The 27,397-nt window shown below is 31.0% G+C and overlaps 1 long non-coding RNA gene across 1 annotated transcript; it reads left to right on the forward strand.

Annotated features, from left to right (window-relative positions):
* Nucleotides 1-476: 476 nt before the first annotated feature.
* On the forward strand, nucleotides 477-25,649 carry LOC118762780. Its single transcript, XR_004998529.1, has 3 exons — nucleotides 477-602; nucleotides 22,370-22,377; nucleotides 25,639-25,649. It is a non-coding gene; the product is annotated as an uncharacterized LOC118762780 (long non-coding RNA).
* The last annotated feature ends 1,748 nt before the right edge of the window (nucleotides 25,650-27,397 follow it).

Consider the following 27,397-nt stretch of genomic DNA (forward strand, 5'->3'; position numbering starts at 1 on the left):
TTTTAGCAAGTTAATGTAGTAAAATAATTCAATATTCCTAAATTAATGTATAGATATATTTCAGATAATTTCACAATCAATATTTTGGTATAAGTTATGATATGCTTTAGATAAGTTGTTAAGTAGTCTGAGTCAGTATAGTCATGTTTAGCCAACTGAAAGTTGGCTTAGCAGCTATCATACATTTGTAGAGATGTCTAATTCTAATTTGTAGTCCTGAAAGTCACTGAGGAGTTTGTTGGAGAAGATTTTACTGTTTGCATCATGGAAGGTGTTTATAAGCCATTTAAAAACACACAAAAACTATTACATTTACTTCAACATTTAAATTTAATTTGTCAAAATATTTTCATTGCTTTGAAACCACGACCTGTTCACTGACAAAATTCTGTGCTGCACAGAATTTTGTCAGTGAACAGGTCACAGTTTCAAAGCGATGAAAATATTTTGACAATTTAAATTTAAATGTTGAAGTGAATCTATTGGTCTTTGTGTGTTTTTAAATGGCTTATAAACACCTTCCACGCTGCAATTGTTTTTGTGTCAGCACACGATCTCAGATCAGGTTACTTGCTATGCCTGTTCATCTCTGTAATTTTACTGTTTCATAGATGAAAACAATAAACTATGCTGAAGCATTTTTTGTTGACTGGAGAAAAACTCCTAAATTGACTAAAGCCTTACAAACTTGTCAGTTGATTTTAAAGAATCATTGAAATTCTGAACTACTATCATGAATAAGCTAGACTTTGTAAAATAATACAACCTAAAGTAGAGATTGCATTATGCTTTGGACATAGAACAGTGTCATTGAGTTTCATAGTAGGAAGAGTAGAAGTGTGTTTTGAGCCTCTTGTTATGAGAGTGTATTTTACCCATTATTTGTTTCAAATTTTTGTACAAGAGTAACAGTTTTGGGAGAAGGGATAAGTTGATTACATCGACCTCAGTGTTCAACTGGTACTTATTTTATTGACCCTAAAAGGATGAGATGTTAAGTTGACCTTGGTGGAATTTGAACACAAAACACATAGACAGATGAAATGTTGCTAAGCATTTTACCTGGTGTGCTAACAATTCTGAAAAATATTGAAAAATATATATAACCAAAGGTTATATTTGCAAACATTACTTTTATACATACATGTGTACGTATTTATTTATGAAAAGTGATTGCACATAGGCAAACATAGTATGCTAAGTAAATAGTAAGGAGAGACAGCTTTACATGTTTTTGTCCAAATTCCATTCATGAATTCTGCTTTGCTTCATTTATGAGTTAGTAGCAAAAATACCAATGATATAGTGGTATAAAGTTAGTTATACCTCTTCTCCAGAGAAATAATAAGCTTCTATTTATGAAAATAAATTGTAGATAGATTCTTTGATTTGTTTCAGTCATTTGACTGTGGCCAAACTGGAGCACTGCCTTTAATCAAACAAATCGACCCCCAGACTTATTCTTTGTAAGCCTAGTACTTATTCTATTGGTTGCTTTTGCCAAATCGCTAAGTTACAGGGACGTAAATACACCAGCATTGGTTGTGAAGTGATGGTCGGGAGGCTAACACAGATACATACACACACACACACACACACACACATGATGAGCTTCTTTCAGTTTCCATCTACCAAATCCACTCACAAGGTTTTGGTCGGCCCGAGGCTATACTAAAAGACATTTGCCAGTCATTTTGTTTATATTTTAAATCTTATCACAGTAATATCATTTTTTCCTGCATATTAGCATAATGACTTTCCCTAGACACAACAAAATTGTTTTCCCTGTATATGATTATTATTTTTATTTAGTTCAGTACTAAAAAGGATAAATGGTCTCTGTTTATCCTACTATACTAATTTGAGTGACTTGTAACAGTTGTCCATTTGTAATCATTATTTTGTAATTGATGACAAAAAATCATTAATCTCAGTTCTGATCATTGTACATGTGGTTTATAATTATGAAGAAAGCTTTTTATTTTCATTTACCATTTAGAGAACATATATGGGGTCTGCTTATATTAAACAGTCAAATTATTATAGTAAAAATATCTGTAAAGTATTTTCTCCAATATCCAAATTTGTAAAGCTTGTTACCCATTCATATTCATAAAAGTAGATAGAAAACAGTAAAAATAACTACAGAAAAGAAGCTAGAGATGTCTAAGTATAACATTTCTATAATCCTATACGTATTTTATATACATTTTACTATAAACTAATCCCAACATAAGTGCTAATCTGAAGTAAAGAATATTTCCTGAGAAAAGTGCATTTTATTTTCAAAAATAGTTTTGATAAATAGCATCTTTTTTCAAAGATAATAATAAAATATCTTAGCTTTATTTGAGCTGATCTGATTGTTTTTATTGTTCTCAGTATTATTGATTGCTTTTACTCTATACCTTTTTGATATCTTTTTATATTATGATCAATAATAATAATTGTTGAAATCAATATATATATCAATTGATTTCACAGATTCATATCTTGAAGCATATCTTGTTAGTTATACTAAACAATAAAATGTTTATAAATGTAGTGTATTTGAATGATTTGTAACTTAATCTAAAATTATTATTATTTTAATAATTTTTTGTTGTGAGATTTGGCTCACAAATTTTGGAGATTTTCTAGCATGTTATATATTCTTTGGTCTTTACTGAGAAGAATATATTACACATTTCAATTAACAGTTCATTTTTTCACTTAAAAAGAACATGGGATTTTTCATAGTTTCTCAGATTGAATGTACTAAGAATGCTTCACTCTGGAGTTTTAGGGTGGAATGTTTCAAACATTTTGTCCAAATGTCCAAGCATTCTAATAATTACAAATATCAATTATGATATGGCTGGATTTCACAAAATCTACAAAGATCTTAACATTTATCAAGCTGCCTGTTTTATGACTATTTTTCAAAAATAGATTTAAAATCCCAAATCAAAGACTACCAGATATATTATATAATAATTGGAAGCTTTAATATCCATTATTTAATCAATTTTACCAATTTTTATAGTTAATCCATTTATTTTTCTATTTCATTGATTTCTTGATTCTAAAATTCCAATTTTTCCAAATTTTTATTTTATATATGTTAGAAGAGATAAACTATAGCTCTTTGTGGATGAAAATGGAATTGAAAGAGAGAGGTGAAAGTGCATGAAATTGATTATATAGTTATTCCATTGTGTTATACCAGCTGTAGTGATTTATGAAATAGTAAACAAAAGATGATTACTGTTACAGATATGCTAGCTAGATGATGATTTTGTGATCTTATTGCAATTTTTTTTATATTTCATTTGCCAAACAGCTAAAGATTTGGAGAATGGATTTACTTTAGATATTTTCATTCTGTTCTTTGGAAATATTTTTTAATCAGATAAATGCAATAAAGTACTGAAGATTAAAACCTATATTTATAGATAGAAATTCAATACTCTGAATGCTTAAGACTATTGATATTCTTCTAGTTATTCTAAGAAAATTTCATCACAAATGGCAATGCTCATTTTGAATACTTAAAATATCACTTTTATTGTTATTGTTGCTATTATTGTTAAAAATTTCTTGAGCTATTATACATAACTTTTTGTTTATTTCATAATACAAAGAACATGAAATATGGTAGCTTTGAAGTTATGAAGATTATTTGGTTTTACCTCAGCTTCAATTGTTGAAAAATCATTGAAATAAAGAGATATACAATAAGAATCTGGGCCAGACAGCATCATTTAAGTTAGTAGTCAACTCAGATTCTAAAGTACTACATGGTACTTGACAAGAAACAGCAGCTGTATTTTAATGTTGCATGCATAACGTTTTAAGTTTTACTTCTGGTTGTATAAACATTTTATTCCATTTTAAACTTTTTCTCTTGGTGTCAGCTATATTGTAGTGTTTATGTGTCCCATAAATGTGGGGGTGGGCACGTGCACACATACACACACACACACACACACACACACACACACACGCACAATATTTTCATGTAGATTTGTGCCTCACATACCACATGTGTTGATTGTGGTGTGTGATGTATAGTAATAAGTCATCACAAATTTATCTACAAATACTATGTGCTTGTTTATTTAACTTACCTTTATGAGACACAGAAACACTTGAAAATGGCTGATATCATAAGAAAAGGCTAAAACAAGGTAAATTCCATATCACCTGCATTTAAACATTGACTGACTGCATCAGCCTTATAAGTCAAAGAAAAATAAATTGAGTAAATCTAAAATTATTCTATTTTTGTCTGTGTCCCTCTCTATATATAAAAATATGTTTGTTTACTTGTTTGTTTTTCTCTTCTCTTACTTTCTCTCTCTCTCTCACTCTCTCACTCTTTATTTTATTTAGAATGAAAAAAATAACTTGAATATATTATTTGGAAATCACAATTAATTAACTGCTGCTCTATACTGATGGAGCATAAAAATGTAGAAAGAGTCCATTTGTTGATATAGATGCAGAAGAAATATGAAATATTAAGTATATTTAAATTTAAGTGTATAAACACATTTAACATGATGAGTAATTTAAAAAAAAATTGAAATAAACACATTTTGCTGTTTACTTGCTTATCTTTTTACCATGAAAAATAGACAACCAATCAACAAATTGCCTTTAGTTTAAATTTTACTTCATACTTGCCAAACACATTTTATCTCTTTGCGGATAAAATGAAACATTTCCTGAATCGTAATATTTGCTATATTTAATGAAAAATCACAGTTTAGAAACTTAGTTGTTAATGTGTTTAACTATTTGATACAATTTCACTATTAGCCTATGTTGTCAGCCTTACTATATCTCAATAATTATAACAATATTGCATAAAGCTAAATTGATACAGAGTTATTACCTACTCCTTAGCAAAGGCAGAGGTATTGTTTTCAGTCAGGTTTGTTTATTTGTTTATTTGTCCATGGACAAGATATCTCAAGAACTGCTGGATGGATTCGAATGAAACTTTCAGGGATGTTTGGCCTCATGATTGGTATGAACTAATTAGATTTTAGGATTGATCGCATACCAGACAAAGATTCTGGATTATTTTTCTGACTTTTTTACTTAATTTTTGAGAGCAGTCAAGTTCATTTTTAGTATTCTCATTTGAGAGAGCAGTCGAGTTTATTCCAGAGATTTTCATTTAAAAAATCATCTCTGGCTAATCATTGACAGGACGTTGGTGTTGCCTTGGTGAAGGTTTGCACTCTCTGAGAGCTCTTGTTCTAATATGCATTAGGAACAATTTTCTGTATGAGCCATATTGTGTGGAAACTAATATGATAAAAATATAACTGAATACAAATTTCTTTGATACTAGGATGATTTTATAATTAAAACTACATACTAAATTTATATACTTTTTATCAGAACTTTAGTCAATTTAAAAACTTCAGAATACTTTAATCATCTACAAGTCCTAAATATGATGTTACTGTAATCCTCATGTCTCATTTATAAAATTATCGCAATCAGTTAAAAGCCACATTCTTTGAAAATATTTGACTTGAACTCTCCAGCTATGTTTAAACATTTATTACATTCTATTGTGTCTAGGGAGAGTCATTTTCTTTTTGTGCCTTATAATTTAACACACTCACTAGTAAAATTTCCACTTATTTCTTATACCAGTGAGTGTGTTAAATTATAAGGCACAAAAAGAAAATGAATCTCCCCAGACACAACAAAATATGCTTCAACACATGAACTCATATAAAGAATCTTGCAAATCAAATCCAAAAGCGAAATATTTATTACATTTTCTATCAAATACTCATCACCCACACTTTACAGAATTCCTATTAAGCACTTTGAAATTTTGCATCACCACTTTAATCCAAAAGCTATATAGGGCTCTAGATTTTAATCTTATTGGGAGTAACAAAGAAATCTATGGAAGAAAATAGTTTATTAATTCTAGCACAGCCCTCAAATAATTCTTTGAAATACAATACATATGTATTTCTGCATCTGCTATATAAAATGTGCTTTTACATAGGAGTTTTCTGTTTCTTTATGTTATTCATATGGCTTGAGCAAACCACTTGATAATTCCTTAATTAAATTAATTTTAAAGCTATTTTAATCTATTAGCTTATCTCTACTTTACAACAATGGGAAAATATGGGTGGCAAATTTACTTTTCATTTGTCAATTCAAACTTTAATTTGACAGCATTCCATTATCTATAGCTTAGTAAGCACTAAAGAGACTAGAGCAGATACTAGTTTTTGAAAGTGGTTTATCATAAACAAAAGTTATGGAAATAAATTCAGTTAGCAGTTTAGTATACAAGTGTTTATCTAGGACATTTTTGTATTGCACTTCTCAAGGTAACCACATAGGAATTCAAAACTGAATGTTCTAAGAAGCTATTATAAGTTGATTAATGCAGAAACTTTTAATGAACTAATAAAGGTATGTCAATTGAAAAAAAAAATAATCATGCTTCCCACTTTCTCCCCTGTAAATATTTCAGAACTAAACTGGACAGTGCAGAAAGCACAAACATCCCAGACTGTTGTATTGCACTTCACCCTAAATAATGATCAGTCCCTATATGTTGGAATTTACAATATAGTTTGTAGAGATGTTGAGGTATAATACATCATCATCATCGTAGAACAGTATATTTATGGGTTGTGCCTAGTTGTTTGGCCCAACAACTTTTTGTTGTTGTGTATACTTGCTTGTTTTAATGACTTACATTTCAGTTATTTCTTTAATTTCTTTTATGTTTCAGCCTTGAGGCTGTGGCCCTGCTGGGGTAAATTAAATTTTTTTTTTATTTACAAGGAGTAGAAACATAAAACGGGTATATTTAATTTTTTAGGCAGTAATAGTAAAACTTAGTATAAAAATAAAGGTCTATGACATTTTTATGCAAATTATTCTAAAGAAAAATCATTAATTCTATTAATTAATCAAAATAAGTTCATCTAGTTATAGTTTTCCCACATTCCTCATCTTCTATTGCTAGCTTTCTACAATATTTCTGTGAATATTACAGGAAACTAGATGAATTTATTTTGATTAATTATTATAATTAATAATTTCTTAAAAAATTGTCGGAAATAGTCAATATTTAGTCATGAAGTATATTGTGTAATTTATATTAAAATTTTATAATGTCTACCAAAGCATGTAATATGCTGTTTGTATTGAATTTGGAGGATAAATAGTTATTGATAGAAAAAACAGTTGACTTCTATAGAATATATGCTAATATGTATTCTCATTTTAATTACAAAGAATTGAATACTTTCCACTTTAATTTATATCTATAAATTGTTTTATAACTTCATTGTACTCTATACTCCATTCTGTAATATTATTAACATTTTATGCTGATATGCTTTAGAAATTATTAATTTGGTATCCATCTTGTTCTCAAATTTCATATTTTTTTCTTAAAACTCAGAATGAATTTTCTTTGTCTATGACCTTTTAAAAATTTGTGTGTATACTTGCTTAATCTTACTTAAATGCATAGTTGCTTGTTACTGTATTATGTCAGTTTTTTGATACCTGTAGGGGTTGGATGATCATTACAAATTTAGACATTCTCAAACTAATGGAAAAAGTGATTTTTTTTTTAACAGTTTCTTATTTTATTCTCTTGTTTACCTCTCAATTATTCCGTTGTGAAGTAGAAATAGTAGATGTAGTCATGCAAGTAATAAGATTACTCACACAAATCTAAAACAAACATACAAGCACATGCATATGTGCATGCACACAGACTGGCAGACACACATACACACATGGAGTATGTGGTAGTATTTCTTGGTTCAGTAAACTTCAACTTCCTTCCTATTCTTTGTACTACTACTCATGTAAAAAAACTGATTTTCCTGTGTATGTACGTCATCACCATCATTTAACGTCCGTTTTCCATACTGGCATGGGTTGGAAGGTTTGACTGAAAACTGGTAAATGGGGAGCTGCACCAGGTTCCAATCTGATTTTGCATGGTTTCTATGACTGGATGCCCTTTCTAATGTCAACCACTCCAAGAGTGTAGGAAGGTTATGTGTGTAAAAATTGTTATACATATATATATATATATATATATATATGTATATATATATATGTATATATGTATAAACACACATACACACATTCAATAATAAGGCATGTAAGTTCACTATAATTAGTCTTAGTAAAATATTTGTCCCAAAGTGCTTTACAAATATTCATAAAAATGAAAGATTATGGGGCTGCAACACAAGTCAATAAAGTGAAAGAATATATAGGAAATACACAAGATCTTACCTCATAGCAAGATTTTCACAATAGAACATATCCTTTTGAGAACTATATCTCTTATCAGGCAATATAAAAAGGTATAATGTCTCTGTAATCAGCAATCACATGGGTTAAATATAAAATTTCCCTTGGGCAGACATATGTGCTGAAAAATAGATGTCCAACTAAATGAGATTACTTCATATGAAAAACTACTATAAATTGTTCAATATGATCCCTTCTTAGGAACATACATACATTTGTATAAGGTGTGGGGTTGTGACATGTAAAAACTAAAGTTCTCAGGATAACAAACTTCATGAAAATCAAATACAATATGACAAAGGGAATAAGTAAGAACTCATTGAGTCTCTAGATTGTTTCAGTATTTTCTTTCTTGTTAATGTAAGGATCTTATAAATTGTCTCCTTATTAACAATAGACATGAATTGTACTGTGCTGGTCAGTTCCAGGCACTCTGTCAGTTACGACAATGAATATTTCAGTTGACTCAATCAACAGAACAGTCCGTTCATGAAATTGATGTGCAAGTCACTGAGCACTCCACAGATATGTGTACCTTCTCAGGAAGATTCAGCACGACACATTAAATGCGGCAAGGCTGGCCCATTGAATTACAAGTACAACCCATTTTTGCCAGCTGAGATGACTAGAGTAATGTGAAATAAAATGTCTTGTTCAAGGATATAATTTGTCACCTGGGAAGTGAAATCATGACCTTACAATTGTGAGCCAAATGCACTTAGTCTCACATACCATCAGTGCTAGTTGGACATTATTACACTGCCAATCTGTATATGTCAACCAAATTATCTCCACATATCTGTGGAGATCAGTGCTAAGCTTACTCACCATTTTATTTTCATACAATCTTTTTAAAGGCAACGTATTGAAATATATGGTAAAAGTGTAAGCTATTGTTTGTGATTGCTTGTATTAACTTTTGTATTTCTAATCTGCATTGTTGTGGTTTTTTAATACACATTCAGCTCTTTCAACTTTAGAAAACAAAGCTTCATACAAATTATACTATTTACATATGTCTCTATCTGTCTGTCTGTCTGTCTGTCTGTCTGTCTGTCTGTCTGTCTGTCTGCTTGCCTGTCTGTCTGTCTGCCTGTCTGTCTGCCTGCCTGCCTGCCTGCTTGCCTGCCTGCTTGCCTGCCTGTCTGCATGCCTGCCTGCCTGTCTCCATATATATATATATATATATATGTATGTATGTATGCATGCATATATATATATGTATATATATATATATATATATATATATGTACAAACATATACATATGTATTTACATATTATGTATATATATCTTTCTTTCACTTTATATATACTTATCATCATCATTATTATCATCATGTAATGTTTGTCGTCCATGCTGGTATGGATTGGACTATATATATATCTACACACATACATGCACACACACACACACACACACACACACACAGACACACTTATACACACATACACATCCATACACACACATAACCAGTAGTAGTAGCACAACTATTTTTAGCATTAAAAGTGATTTGCCTGCATAACAAAGTACTCAACGCAGTAAAGAGCAGAGTTTAGTATGATGTAATATGTGCATATAAGTGTGTCTGTGTGCATGTCTATGTGTGTGTGTGTGTGTGTGTGTGTGTGCATATCTATGTGTGTGTGTGTAAGTATATGATTTTTGACAGAGTACAATGGAACCAGGATGAGGGAAATATGATTACTGAGTTTGTGCTGCTCAGGATAAACCAATTGTATACAGAAATAATATCATATTTCCTGAAATCCACCTAACAAAAAATTAGCTTTATTAAATTTGCTGTTTTTATTTTATGCAAATTGATTTACTGCTTAAAATGTTAGTTAAAGGTACCAAATTATTATTATTTAATTTAATTGGGAATATTATTTATTAATATGAAAATTTTAATTGGATCTTTTAATCTATGATAAATAATTTCACATTTTAACTGCATTGTAAATATATTCCATTTTTAACTATGTAAAATGCACTGAAGGACATGTATACTCTATTCATATTCAAATAAATTTACATTATAAATTTGCATTTCCTTAACGAAAATAAAAATCTAATGAATTTAATTCATTTAAGTTCAGATAGGAAGCTGAATTCATACTGTTAATGTAGATTTATTTCTGAAAAATATTCTAAATGAATAAGGACATTAGCCATAATAAGATATGTATGTGTATGTGTGTGTGTGTGTGAGAGAGAGAGAGAGAGAGAGAGAGAGAGAGAGAGAGTGTGCATGCAATTTCTGTTGATTAAAGTAATTCAACAGACAACATTTAAGCTGTACCTTGAGATAAAAAGAGCAGATTCTATATGCTAAAAGTCTTTCTTGCAATCTGACTTGGACATAATGCAACGATGGATTGCTGATTGGCAATTGAAGCTGGCTGTATACAAGTACATCATTATACAGTTTGGAAAGAAACTCTCAGAATTTATCAATGTCCTTTTACAACTTTAAAACTTTAAAAAGCCTGTGGATGAATGTGACCTAGGTATTATTGTCAACTATGGTTAGTGCTGGATTAACCCCATTTCTGAAATCATCAAAAGCCTGAAGGTGTTTAATGCCACTCAGAAGGTGTTTAATACCGCTTTGTTTTCTGTTGCCAACTATCAATTTAAAGCTGTATATGGAGCTATGGTGTATCCATACTTACAGTTTGCATCTCCAGTCAGGAATCTGCATCTTGTCCAAAATACTGATTGAGGTGATGGTGTGTAGAGATGTTCAACTAGATGAATATCCCTATCTGTCAATTACCATATTTTGAATGTATTGTGTCTTTGTGTATCAACACACTAAATTTTTTACATCTAATAGCTGACTTCGTAGAAGCCAACAAAATTATCTACCATCTTTTCAATGACAACTTTAGTCACCTTTTGAATTCAATTTCTCTACCACTTATAGACATGCTTATAAAATCAAAAGGCAGCACAATACCCATTCAGAACCTTTTCAGAAACACATCTTTTTACACTCAGAATTGTCAAAGGACAAAATAAACTACTCGCATCAGTTGTCTGTTGTTAGGACATGACATTCTTCAGCAATTCCATGCTTGAGAATGAAATGTAGTGCAAGGGTTAGAGCAGTGATTCCCAAGGTGGGGCCTGAGAAAATTCAGGTGGGGCGCGGGGCATAGACGTGGGCTGTGAAAATATTTGTACATGACGAGCGGACATGTAAATGTGAGTGGACATGGGAAAAGGTGGGGCGTAAAAACTTTTGCTATGAAAAAGTGGGGCGCCGGGAAAAAAGGTTGGGAAACACTGGGTTAGAGTATGTTTCAAAGACATATTTCCATAAGTACAATGTTCATACCTTATAAGATTCTGTCTGCTATTAGAATTTTTTGTTGCTATTTAGCTCTTAATCAGCCCTGATCAAGTAAGCCTATGGTTAGATGTCTTGATTTTTTTCATTTTTTTTATGAATGTATTAGTGGACTGCATTACCTAATATACTCTTCTTTCTTTAGGAGAGTGATATCTAATTTAAGGACTCATTGGTTGCTGTTCCTAGCTGGTTGAGCAACACTATAAAAGTTGTTTCATTGATTGATCATTAGAATATGTGGAGACTAGTAGCGACCTCTATCAGCAAAAATCATTTCAATAATACTGATTTCAAATTTTGGCACAAGACCAGCAATTTCTGGGAAGTGGGTGAGTCGATTACATTGATCTCAGTGCTTGGCTGGTACTTATTTTATAAAGGCAAAGTCAACCTCGGTGGAATTTGAATGCAGAATGTGAAAATGGATGAAATACCACTAAACATTTTGCCCAGCATGTTAACAATTGTGCCAGCTTGCCTGCTTGCCACCTTTAACCATTAGCTATTTCAATAATATTGTTTTCTACTCTAGGCACAAGGCCCAAAATTTTGGGAAAGGAAGCCAGTCGATTAGATTGACCCCAGTTTGCAACTGGTACTTAATTTATTGACCCCCAAAAGGATGAAAGGCAAAGTCGACCTCGGCAGAATTTGATATCAGAATGTAAAGACAGATGAAATACTGCTAAGCATTTTGCCTGGTGTGCTAATGTTTCTGCCATCTCGCCGCCTTAACCATTTCAATAATATTGAAAAACAGATAGTATTCATGTGCTGTAATAAGAGAATTCTTCTGGTTATTATGTTCCATAGAGATGTAAATTGAAATGTTTTCAAAATAAGCCTTTAATCTATAGTCTAAGGACTCATTTGATGAAGTTTTGCAGTTAAATTCATGACTTGTTACTTAGTGGAGATGTAATCAGTAAACCGTAAAAAAAGAACTTAAAAAATTCATATTTTGGATAATCAGCATTGAATGAAAAATGATTAATATGTTTAAAAAACAACAGCTACAGTTAAACTTTTGAATGATAGAAACATTTACTGCCATCAAATCATATGTGTTTCATATTAGCTCAAGCAAGATTTCTTTTCAAAATAAAGCTGATATTAATCCGATATATAAAGTTATGCATGTTTAAAATAATCTTCTGTTTACTTTGATGATGGATGCAAAACAAAATTACCACAACTAACAATCTTCTTTGTAACTTATTTCATACAATAATTAAATTTAGCCCAAAACAAAAGATTTGGAAAATTATTTCTGTTTTTATTATTTCAACATATTCTACTAAACAAAAAAATGTGTATTAAATATTTATATTTTTAAACATTATTGGTCACACATACATAGTATTTACATTTTGTTTATATGCCAAATTTACTGTGGGATAGCATCTGGGGAAAGCTCCTCAAACAGTGCTGAGTGTTAAAGAACACCTGAGTGTCACAAAGCAGGTGAGACAACTCACCTTAGAATTTTTGAGGATAGTAGATACTGATATTTCACCATTATTGTGGTTTATTAATACCATGTACTCAGATTATCTTGAAAGGAAGTGAATTGCAGGTTTAGGACTAAACTACAAATAGAGTGAACTCTATTTGCTGATATTCTGCTGCACAGCATGTGAGAGAAAATGAAATTAGGAATCAAAAGCAGTTCTAGTTATGTGAGCATTATTGGTCGTGCATACATAGTGTGTGTGTTTTGATATACACCAAATTCTCAGTAATTCTGAGGCAGGTGGTCTCGCCTGGTCTGTGACATTTAAGTGTACTTTAAAACTCAGCATTGTGTGGAGAATTTCCTTGGATGATATTCTGCTGCAATTCTGGCTCATAAGCAAAATACACACACTATGCATGTGTCACTTAAAATGTCACCTGGTTTGTGACACTCAGGTGTTCTTTAATACTCAGAACTGTTTGAGGAGCTTTCCCCAGATGCTATCCCACAGCAAATTTAGCATATAAACAAAGCATAAATACTATGTATGTGTGACCGATAATGTCACTAGAGCTACTTTTTATTTGTAATTTAGTTTGCTTTCACATATGCTATGCTGCAGTACATCAGCAAATAGACTTCACTCTATTTACATATAAGTCATAGACCAGTCAATTCACTTCATTTCAAGATGGTCTGAGTACATGGTATTGATCAGCTACAATAATAGTAAAACCATTCATGGTAATTCCAAGATAAGGTGTCTTGTCTGGTCTATGACATTCAGATATTCTTTAACACAGCATTGTGTGGAGAAGTTTTCCTGGATGCTATTCCACTGCAAATCTGGCATATAAACTAAACACATACACTATGTATGTGTGACTGACATGGGATGTACCACAGCACATCAGCAAATATACTTCACTCTATTTGCAGTGTAGTCCTTCACCAGTAATTCACTTTCTTTTTGAGATGATCCAAGTACATGGTATTGATAAACTACAATAATAGTAAAATTTTGATATGTCACAATTCACGGTGATTCTGAAATGAGTTGTCTTGTTTGGTCTGTGACATTCAGCTGTTCTTTAACACTCAGCATTGTTTGGGGAAATTTCCCTTGATGCTAACCCACTGCAAATTTGGTACATAAACAAAACAAATGCTCTACATATGTGTGACCGACAAATGCTTGCATTATTAGAGCTATTTTTCATTTGTAATTCAATTTTTATTTCTATAGTTGAAAAAAATATGCCATTTGATGGTCTTACAGTGAGTATTCAGCTATGAATATTAGTTCTGTATATGTTATAACATGTTATATTTCCGTTTTAATTAAAAAAGAATTCCATGGCTACGCTTGCATCAAATCTTTATGTGCATATGTATAATATGTGGAGGTGGTGCGGTGTTGATGAAGACCGCCTAAGGATCTTCTGCTTCAATTCAGTCTGCTGTAGCACACATATACACACACAGACACGGAGACACACACTGTCTCCTTTCTCAATATAGGTATGCATATATACATGCATATATATATATATATATATATATATATATATATATATATATGTGTGTGTGTGTGTGTGTGAGTGCATGTGTGAATGTGTGTGTATATGTATATATATAATATATAATATACAAACATATATTTATATAAATTTATATGATATACATATATATATGAATATATATGTGCGTGTGTGTGTTAGTGTGTGTGTACTTGTGAATATGTTAATAATTTACATTTATGTACATATGCTTGTAATTTTAAGCATGCACACACACATACACACACACATCCAATTAATTTTAGGGTGCTATCATCTCACAATAATAAGAAGTGATTAATGCATACAAGAACTTGCAAGAGCTAATTTCATTTGACACTCTTCCTATAAGAAAACATATTACTGACTATGATGAGTAAGAAGACAATTATAATGATGATTTTTTTTTATATATTATACAGATATTTTATATGATTAAAATGTTTTGCTTTAAAGTTGTATATTTTTCTAAATCCAGTATAACAAGTAATTTGTTTAAATGGTATTACTCTGAGATTATAAAAATTCTACTATCAAAGTTTCTGGAGAAATTTCAGAAAATTTATAGCTGAGGAAGTCTTGGATTTTTTTTATTATGCATAAACTAAAAAACAACAGCAATATTTTAATCTAACTTTTCTATTTGAATTCATTTACTGTTGGCATGTTGAGTAATTATTATTTTTACATGTGCATATATTGAAGTGGTATATACTAATTAAAAGCAGAAATCTTTACTAACCAAAGTATTTAAACAGGATATAAACAAAATTTTGAATAGCATACAAACCATGATTTTAAACAGAATATAGATATATGGATATTTGTTGGCTTAAAATTTTGACTTACAATTTTGATGCAATAAGTTATATTGTGCAAATTCCTAATTTTGAGTAACAAGGAATCAGTATCTATCTGTGCTATTCATAATAGTTCTTGTCTGATTATTCCTGCTTTTGATTATTTCTATTTATTTAAAATGTCTAGTATTCTGGTTTTGAGTGAGTGTGGCAGGAATCCCACAACTTTTACAAGCTCTGAGATCTCAATAATAAGTACCTCCCAATTCTCTTCTTACACATTGTGTGAAGCTGCTTATCAAATGATGCTCTGTATTATAATGTATACAATATTTATCTTTTAGTCTTTCTAGACACCATTCACTTTTTCAAGATTTTGGACATGAAAAATTAGCAAACAAAAGCCATTTGTCAGTTTATAACCATCTATTTGAACTTCAAGAGCTATTATCAACAGAAAAAATGCTAAATACAGAGTTCTGATAGACCCTCATCTGTTACAAAATTCTTACCTGTTTATTAGTTATCCAGTCTCTTGCTTTTGTCTCAACTTTTCCCATAAACTCAGTGTCCATACCCTACAAACTTACTTTCCATGAGAATATAGAAACTGGAATTCTGTCATAATTTGACAAAAGTAAAATACATATATGAATTGATATTCATACATAATTGATCTTACTGTAAAATTTTGCCCCTGAGATCATTTTTAGCAGCTTGGCATAAGGATCAAACTCACTAGCTTCTATTGATATTTAACTATTCATCAGTCTTTGCTTGCCTCTTCTTTCCAAACTGACAATAATAATAGTAAAAAACTACTTACTGAAATGTAAACAAATATGAACTGAGGCACAAACTTGTTTGCATAATGGTGCTTGATTGTGAGTTATACAGTAATATCTAGAGCACTTGTTACAGTGTGGGCTGTGAATATATAAATATGTGGGCTGTTTCCATTTGCATTTAGTCTCAAGCTTGGCTTATGATACTCTTGTTATTTCACACTAGTATTTCTTTCAGCTCGTCACATTCTGAATTCAAATTTTGCCATGCTCACTGTCAATCTAACATACTTCCAGAATTGATAAAGTAAAGTACCAGTCAAGTACTAAAGCTAATATAATTAACCGATATTCCCCTAGTTTTTGGCATTGTGTCTGTATCAGAAACAGTTATTTAATATTAGGAATATAGAGTTATTAGTTTTATTCACTCATGCAAACACAGACTATATCAAATCCAACCTTTGTTGCATTTGCATCACCATATTTATTTTGGTTCTTTTCAATACTCAAGTATGCAATATGCAAGTATTATTGGAGTTGGCAACTTTCTCTTAAATGTAGCAAAACAAACTAATGAAAATTATAAAATCTATCCATTCTGATGATTTCAATATCTTAAGATTTCTTCTTGAGGTATTTCTAGCATTAATTGTATAAGTGTTTATGTATAAATAAAGTTCAAAATGTGGAAATAAATCTTTTGCCTTAAGGAGAAGCCTGTAACAAGCTTCAAAACATCTGACACTCAAAGATTTCAAAGGGAAAATAACTTGCCTTCTTCAGGACATATGTAGAGAACATTCTTCTCCATGGAGTTGGAATTTGGTAATGAAGAAGGAGCTTCAAGTTTGCCTTTGACTGGGTTTTTCATGTGGGCTCAAAAATATGAGCATAAGACAAAAGAGGTGGTTTATGGACACGTTCCAACCATCTTTGTTGTCATTGCTTACTGCAGAGTAGACTTTGCTCACTACTGCTGTCATGCTGGAGAACAGGCTATATCAGATGTTATAGTTTGCAGATTTCTACACCCTAATGGAGGAAGACCATTGATCTGCATTGATGTCATTGGCAGAGACACACAACATCAAATGGAAGATCTACCAAAGCTAATGGGAGACAGAGATACTTGGCACAGCATTGTGAGATGCTCCTTGATTGTGACTGCTTGCTGAAGAATATACTGGTTGACCAAAAGTCACTCGACAGTAAATCAAAATTCTATAGATACTTAATATTCAATTTTATTTATTCATTCCAATTATGAATGTTTAATAATTGAATGCTGTGAGTTAAAATCACTATTTCTTTTCAACATTTGTCTATTTATTAGCAAAGTCTCATATAAAATAATTTTTTGTTTTAGTCTTTGAATTAAATGGTTTTGATTTACTGTCAGGTGACTTTGGGCCTATCCTGTATGAATGTATGTATATATATATATATATATATATATATATATATAAATTCTTCTGCATTTAAACATTTAAAAATATACAAATACACACTGTGGGGAATGAGGGAAGAATAAAAAAGTTAAGAGTGGAACTCCTAAATAAATAACCACCAATGATTCCATAGAGCTCAACAGAAATTTTCAATGAGCCTATGAAGGAGCCTCTCCAGGTAATTGAAATTGCTGGAAATAGTATCCAAATCTCTCTCAAATCAAATCCTATCTTACAAAGAGACATGTTAGATGATGTGGTTCTATCTTTACATTTGATAATACATGGTAAAACATCACTAAACTGGATTACAAGTGTATAGAAATGAGCTATTAATTTGGCAAGTTTTCAAAATAAACTATCAGCTTCATTTATATTACTTAAATCTGGGTATTTTATGAGCCACATTTTTAGTATTAGTTGGATACAAATGTTTTTAGGCTATGAAATCCTTTGTTTTTTTTTTAACAATTATTTAATTTTTTTGAAGGTATTTTCTGAATTTTTGATGCTATGCAAAATATGTTGGAATTGATTATAAATAAATTATATTCTATTTTGAAATGATATGTTAAAACTATATCCAAATAAAATAAATCTCATGTTTTACTGCTGAAATTTAAAAATGCATACGTAGAAAGTAAGATTCCAAATTTTGAGCATAATATTTTTTTCTTTTTCCTGTTTTCTTTATTCTGAATTATTAAATTTTCAACACTTTCATAAAATAGAAGAGAAAGAGAGAAAGAAAATTACAATTGCTTTCCGATTTCATTGTTAGTCGATTATTTAGAAAGCTACATTTAAAAAGTATGAAGTAATTTTGCCACAAAAATTGTAATAATGACTATTATATAGTTATAAATACACAATAAAGACAAAATTAAAGAAAAATTAATTCCATGGAAATATTGTTTTTATGACCTCAGTTATGTTTTTAATTTTCTTTAGATGTTGGGATCATTGTTTGAAATAAAATGATTAAAGCTCTTTGAAGAATGAATTTCATGAAAATTTATACAGTAGGTAGAATTGCATACTGGATGTCAATTGAAACTGTTTTTATTTCCCCTTATGTTTTCAATTATTACTTAATGATTTTCATTCCTCCTTTAATGTATTCTTTGAAAATATATTCTTAAATATTATAAATACTAATTTAAACAGCTGTGTAATTGCTTGTAAAGGAATAGCATATAATGGTTTTATTTCAAATTAACTTTTTTTTTTAATTAAAAGTTTTTCTTAGCCGATTTTAGAGCAGATAAAATCTTTTTAATGGAAATTGCTATGTGTTCATTAAGTAGGAGTTATAGCATAGAATTCAATATAAAACTGGCTTTTCAGTATTTTATAAAATGGTTGTTATACACTGAGATTAACATATCTTATTACATCTCATCCCCTCTTCTTTGCTCACATATTCCTGAGAGCGTTGTGGAGTAAAGTCCTCAAGCATACCTTTCATGGGTCCTGTCTGAAGTATCTGTCTCTGACTGATCTGGCAATTGAGCTCATGGCTATTATCCAACCATCATGCTTGTAGTCTATCCATGGGTCTCCTGCTGGTTGGTTTTGCCCATAAAACCTGTCCAGCAATTCTTTCTCGAGACATTCTTACCACATGTCTATAGTATCAAAGCTCTGATCTCTCAATCTGGAGAAACAGTAGTTCTACCTAAGTACTTCTCTAATTACATACTCTATCAAATAACATTACTCTAAAGACTCTTTGGAGGAACTCCATTTTGGTCACTTGTATTTGTGATTGTCTTCTTTTGGTCATTACCCAAGATTCATGACCATAAGTAAGGGTAAGTGCAAACACTGAACTGAGGGTAACAAGCTTGGGTTTTACACCTACCTTCCTTCCTCTAATAACTGAATGTTAAGGCTGAATTAAGTGCAAGAATTGCAGGACCTGGTGCAATAAAGTGCCAGCTCCAGATTAACACATTTCTTGGAAATTCTCATTCAAGAGATCCTGCTATAAATTTTCCACAAGTTACATTGTGTTTCTCATAGGTTATTGGTCAAAGTTTTTTTTTGTTTTCTCTTCAATGTGACTCAAAATAGAAATGGATTTTATATGATAACCAAATTTGTTATTGAAATTTTTATTGCCCAGTTTATTCTCTAAAACATTATAACTGCTAAAATTTCTTAAAGGAAATTAAATTTTAAATGTTTACTTATAGTCTTCAATTTTTTAATGATCAAAATATAAGCAACACTATGAGATTTTCTAACTCTAAAATTAAACAATAAATCCATACTGAAGAGAAAAATGGGAAATAATTCTAATGCAATCATCAGTATTATATTACCTTTATTATTCTGTATAATTGAAAGTTAGAAATGAAGTCTTTTTTTATAATTTTCAAGTAATGTCTTGCACCCACTCTCATCATCATCATCCTTTATTTTTCATTCACTTTTTTATGTCTGCATAAGCCAAGCAAAATTTTCTATGACCATGTGCTCTTCCTCACCCAATCTTCTATTTTATAGGGAGGTAATGTTTTCTCATTGTCAGACTTATTTTTACAGGAGACTCTATATAAAATACTCTGCTTGTATGATGGTGACTCTCATTTATAACTATCCTGTGATGTTAAGATAACAGGACACAAACACACATACACACATCACATAAGTTTCTCTCTGTCATATCCACTCATAAGGTGATAACTATAGCAAAAGACACTTGCTTAAGATGCCAAAAAAATGTTATGTTTTAAATGATCAAACTTCAGATAAAATCCCATTGAAGATATGATGATTACTTGTAGAAATGCTAAGGAAATGGTTATTTTCTTCAGATACTTCCTTGTTTTAGGTCTTGGCAGCTAATGAACAATCATAATAACCAATCTAATCCATGGAAAACATAGACAACAAACCTGATGGATATTAAAGATATTGTTATGATGATGAAACCTTTCAAAAGCTCAAAGTATTTGCTGATCTTTTAACTATTAGTATCAACTATGTGTATTACTTTTTAACAGTTAATAACAGAAAAAGCAACTTTGAATTTTTTCTTTTCCATAATTAATGGTATTATTGTCACATAAAGAAGATACAATTAAATTGATCAATAAGCTGAACAAAATTTATAGGTCTTCCCTCCTTATCTTATAAGAAATATATTGGAAATATTCATAACAGAGATTAAAAAATAGCATACTCATGAATAAAAATAATAATAATAAAATGCAGTAAGCTATTTGTAATCATTTAATGGCTGTAAAGTCAAATAATGCTTGTAAATAGCTAGATGAAGAAATTAAAGAAAAATGAAACATTGTAAGAATCATAAATTCCTTTGAGCATTTATGAATTCAATATAAAGTGATCTATTTGGATTGTATTAATTAATTGTTTTTTCTAAATTTCTAAAATAAGTAAATATACTTTTCAAAACTTTGAATATTTTATTTTTTTAAATATCATCTAAATGTATTTTCTTTCTTATTTCATAAATGGTTTTAATGAAGATTTAACATATTGTAATAATATATAAAAAGTATTAATGACCATAGATAGATGACATAAAACAACAAAGAGTGAAATGAACAATTTATTTTGAATATATTTGAATGAATTTAAAATTGAACTCGATACTTATGTACAACATCAAAAATTTATACAGACAATGATATTTGGAAAAACCATATACTAACTAATAATTATTTCCTTTGACCAGGTATTACCTCTAAAATATTTTCTGACTACAACATATCTCACTTTTTAAATGAATCTTCTTTTAGAATTGAAACAGAAAATATTTTCTTTCTATTCAGAAAATCTATTTTAGGGATGTAATATGGTTTAATTAGATAAACAATATAAGGAAAGTATAATTTAGAAAGAAAGCTAACATATTGTTAGCTTTAGAAAACAGAATACAACATTTAAAAAAAAGTAAATTGAATAAATAAGTTATAAATATAGTGTGCAGAAAGGCTAGCAATGAAAAATGTTTATTTTAAAGAAAGGTGAAAAAAAAAAAGAAAAAGTGGGAAGGAGATACATTTCTTATTGACTAAAACAAACAGTGCATTTTGTAAAATAAAAACAAAATAAAATGGCAACGAATGCAGGTAAGAATAGATTACAACAACTATAAATGGGGTTAAAATCAGTCAATATTCTCTTTTTAGAAATTTCTATTGAATGAGAAAGTTTGGAGAAACTATGTCAACAAAATATAAATACTAATGGCAAATTATTTTTGAAAAACTTTCTTAAGCTGATAAATACATTTTTCTTCTGTAGAAAGCTTGATATAAAAATAAGTTTTAGCACAGTCAATTTAGTATTTTTATACTTAGACAGTAGTTTGGATTTGGAATATACAAATCAACAACATTTCATGACTGCTCTGTAGCACACATGAGTATAGTTAGAGATTAATTGCTATTTAGTTGAAGTAGTAATCTCTGGCTGATGGTACTAATCTTGAGAAAATTGCCATTAAGATTTTCATAACTAATTTAAATGTATTGTATTAATTTATTTCATATATAGGCATAGGAGTGGCACTTACCAACCACATGGTTCTGGGTTTAGTCCCACTGTGTGGCACCTTGGGCAAGTGTCTTCTACTATAGCCTCGGGCCAACCAAAGCCTTGTGAGTGGATTTGGTAGATGGAAACTGAAAGAAGCCCGTCGTATATATGAATATATATATATGTGTGTGTGTGTATGTAGAGGCTCATGGCTTAGTGGTTATGGTGTCAGCATCATGATCATAAGATTGCAGGCGACGTGTTGTGTTCTTGAGCAAAACACTTCATTTCATGTTGCTCCAGTCCACTCAGCTGGCAAAAATGAGTAATACTGTGATGGACTGGTGTCCCGTCCAGCTGAGGAACACATACGCCATAGAAACCAGGAAACCGGGCCCATGAGCCTGGCTAGGCTTTATATATATATATATATATATATATATATATATATATATATATATATATATTATATATATATATATAATTATTTGAGGAAATATTAATCCAAACTTGCAGAGAAAAAAAAAATCAATTTAGAAATACTAAATCAAATTTCACACAATATAATATATATATATATATATATTATATATATATATATGTATACACATGCATATATATCCTGTTTTCTTCATTGATAGGGTTCAAACAATGTTGTTTTTGTTACTCAGTTCATGAGATGACTAGAGTATCATATTTTCTGTTGTAGAGTTCATGCTAGGTTCGTGCAAATCCATTTTGGTTTTGTCCAATATGACACACTCAGCCAATTTCATTGATCTCTTGCTTGTTCTCCAACTCTTAAGATCAAATGTGTATGAATGTGATTGTGAACCTTACTTCTTAATCACATAGAAATAATCCTCTTGTTCCTGAAGAAATAATATCTTGTGAAAATATTTATTGATGTGTGAGACTGGCTTTTTAGCTGTGTTCTCTCACCTAATGTGTTGGTCTTGATATGTTTTCAGTACACGAAGACAGAGAATCCAAAATATTCTTAGTTGTGATAATTTCACTTTTATTATTGGAAAGTGCTGAATGCTGCATTTTCAATTTATCAAATAATGTAATAACTAAAAATTTTGAATACATTGACAAAAGGTTATACCATGAAAGGCTTGATGATAATGTTAAACATTTGTTGTGTTTGATGGTGGAGTCAAATATTTGCTGTGCATGTTAGAGTTAAATATTAGCTGTGCTTGATGGTAGAATGAAATATTTGTTGTGCTTAGGTACTTTGAGGTCATTGCATCTTTTCTCTGGAGATGGTAACCAAGTTGAAATTTGTGCTTTTCATTTTACCAAGGAAGGGATTTGAATAGAGGATCTACCTTCTACTCTTGCCAGTTCTGGAGAAAATTTATTTGAAATCAATTATGATTGAGATTAGGGCATAGCACCAGTGTAATTCTTTCAGTAATGTTTTCTATAGCTTGTTGAGCTGCACTCTTGAAACAAGTGAAAACTAAAAAAAGGTTACAGGCAGTTTGAATGTTAACATTTACTCAATATCTTTTAAATTCAAAATTAGCGTCATCAAAATACCTCCAGTTACCTTCATTTGTGAGTGAGGGCAGCTGATAGACAAAGTTCCATCAAAAACCAATCACATTTATTTTCCTTAAAGTTCCTCGGTTATATATCTAGTATCTATGCTTAACTCTGATCCCAATAGATGCTAGCAATTTACATGAAACTCTTCAAACATGATGGCTCAGCTAATCAAACATGCACATAATATGTAGTGGATAATGATGACCATCTTTCATATTCTTTTTTGCTGCTGGTGTACTGTGATATGTTGAAAAGTAGATAATACAAGTGAGATCACTGATTAGGATAGCTGTATGGATTGGTTTACCTTTGACTGTTGTTAAAGTAAACCAATCAGTATTACAGTTCCAAAGAATAGGATGTAAAAAATTTAAGTGAAACTGGAAAATGAAGATACAGAGTATAGTGCTTAGGGAAAGATCTTTGGAAGCTGGACGTCAAGGGAGCATAATTTGTGGTATTATTTCTAATAATACCACAAATAATGAAAGGAATGAATACTGAGATGCCATCTTGATATTAGTCTGATTAAGTTTGTAATGGTGATCATAACGATGAAACTGTAATTGTGTAGGATAGATAAGAAAATAGGATTTTTTATTTATAGCATTGTCATGTTATTTTAACTTGTGAGCCCCGTTCATTATTTCAGTGTAAATTTTCTATGACACACTTCTGCTCAAAATAAATGCTAATTAAATTAGTACAGATTTCCAATTAATTTCCAGATTTTCAGACATGCACTGATGTGCGTGTGTGTGTGCGCACACGCGTGCATGTGTGTGTGTGCATGCATGTGTGTGCATGTGTGTTAATGTTTGCTTTCATATTCAGTCATAATTCAAAGAATTTTACATTAATCTGATGGGTTACTCTATACTGTTGTGGAGTACAAATTTATTATTCCTATACAAGAATATTATTGACAGTGATTTCGAAGTTTCAGCCAGTTAAGCTATCATTGGTCTGTGATGCATTGAACTTAATCTTAGCTTATATTGGCTTGATTAATTTGAAATCTTCCATGGGTGTGAGGGTTTAACTGGAGTTGTAGTTACGTTTTAGGTTGGATTGCTATGAAGAGGTGCTTTCAAAAGATTTTTATTGATTAAATTAGGGATTATGTTTAGAATTTATTCATATATGTGAAGCTTTGTAAGCAAGTATGAATATTTTAGTGTGTCCCTTTTGGTAGGTTGGTATAGGAAGTGTTAGTAGTTTTAGTTATTTTGAATTTTATTGGATTTTGAGACTTATTGCATTGACTTTGCAATGGTCAATAGTACAAAGTTTAATCCAGTATTTAAAAAATTATAATTAGATATTTTAAATTTTTTTATTCTTTTACTTGTTTCAGTCAGTTGACTGTGGCCATGCTGGAGCCCCATCTTTAGTTGAAGAATTCAGCCCCAGGACATATTCTTTGTAAGCCTAGTACTTATTCTCTCGGTCTCTTTTGCCGAACCGCTAAGTTACGGGGATGTAGGCACACCAGCATCAGTTGTCAAGCGATGGTGGGGGAACAAACACAGACACACCAACACACACACACACACACACACACATACACACATACGACAGGCTTCTTTCAGTTTCCGTCCACCAAATCCACCCACAAAGTTTTGGTCGACTCTAGGCCATAGTAGAAGATACTTGTCCAAGGTGCCACGCAGTGGGACTGAACTCGGAACCATGTGACTGGTAAGCAAGCTACTTACCACACAGCCACTCCTATGCCTATATATATAATGTGTATGTATATATATATATATATATATGTGTGTGTGTGTGTGTGTGTATGAAGGTGGTGAGCTGGTAGAATTGTTATCATGCTAGACAAAATGTTTAGCAGCATTTTGTCCATCTTTATATTCTGAGTTCAAATTCTGTGGAGGTCGACTTTGCCTTTCATCCTTTCAGGGTCAATGAAATAAGTACCAGTTGACTACTGGGGTTGATGTAATTCACTTCTCTAGAATTGCTGGCTTTGTGTCAAAATTTGAAATCCGTGTGTGTGTGTGTAAGTGTTTTTCTCTAGTAGTTTCCTGTTTGATTTTGTTTTGTGCTATGGGGTATAATTTTTTGCAACAGCTTCATGTTGTAAATGCATGGTGGGACTGTTGATGTATGAAGCTAATCATCTTTGGCAGGAAAGTTTATATGAATTCAGCCAGTACATTAGAAACAACACAGCCACCAAATATATTCAGTTCTTGAAAATGATACTGTACAAATCTGGAGACCACAACTATGAATTTAAGAACTTTAATCTTTCAAACTAACAGTAAAAAGCAGAAAATTCAAGTAAGATGTGGCTGTGTTGTAAGAAGCTTGCTTCCCAACCACATGATTCTAGGTTCAGTTTCATCGGGTGGCACCTTGAGCAAGTGTCTTCTACTATTTCCTCATGCTGACCGAAACCTTGTGAGTGGATTGGGTAGAGGGAAACTGAAAGAAACCCATCATTATATATATATATATGCATGCATATATCTATATGAGTGTGTCTGTGTTTGTCCCTCACCACTGCTTGGCAACCAGTGTTGATGTGTTTATGTCACATCAGCACTCAGCGATTTGACAAAAGTACTAGGCTTAAAAAAATAAGTTTTGGATTTGATTTGTTTGACTAAAACCTTTCAAAGCTGTTCCCCTGCTTAGCCGCAGTCAAATGATTGAAACATGTAAAAGATAAAAAGATAAAACTTGAACATAGTTGCATTATTAATGAAACAGCTATAAAATAGGCACAGGAGTGGCTGTGTGGTAAGAAGGTTTCTTCCCAACCACATGGTTCTGGATACAAGTGTCTTCTATTATAGCCTTGTGAGTGGATTTGGTAGATGGAAACTGAAAGAAACCCATCGTATATATATATATATTATATATATATATATAGGAAAATGTGTTGCTGAAAATGCATTTAAATTTCAAAAAGTCGTGAATGTTTAAAATACAGAAAATGCACTTAAATTTCAACAACACATTTTCCTATATATTTTTTCCTGCATGGAAACACCACTCCCTCTTTTACTATATATATATATATATATATATATATATATATATATATATATATATATATGTATGCGCATATATTTACATGTGTGTGCCATTGTGTCTGTGTTTGTACCCCCCCACCATCACTTGACAACTGATGTTGGTGTGTTTATGTCCCCAAAACTTAGTTTTTCGGCAAAAGAGTTCAATAGAATAAGTACTAGGCTTACAAAGAATAAGTCCTGGGGTTGATTTCTTTGACTAAAGGTGGTGGTTCAGTATGGCTGCAGTCAAACGACTGAAACAAGTAAAAGAGTAAAGGAGTAAAAAGAAAAGTTGTCCTCCATGTTTACAAACATGAAATTACATGATACAACAGTAAAAAATGTGAAGTGTATGATGGAATTCAGAGGGATATTGATTGAATGGCAAATACATGCAACAACTTAAGAGATTGAAAATATAGATGCCGAAATCATGTAGTTAAAAAAAGAAACTGATGAAAAAGTGGTAACATATTAAACAATGTAGAAACAGTCCTTGATATAATACAGAATACACTCTCTATATATATTACATACAATAATAGAAAGAA

This window comes from Octopus sinensis, linkage group LG3, assembly GCF_006345805.1.
Source record: "Octopus sinensis linkage group LG3, ASM634580v1, whole genome shotgun sequence".
Lineage (NCBI taxonomy): Eukaryota > Metazoa > Mollusca > Cephalopoda > Octopoda > Octopodidae > Octopus > Octopus sinensis.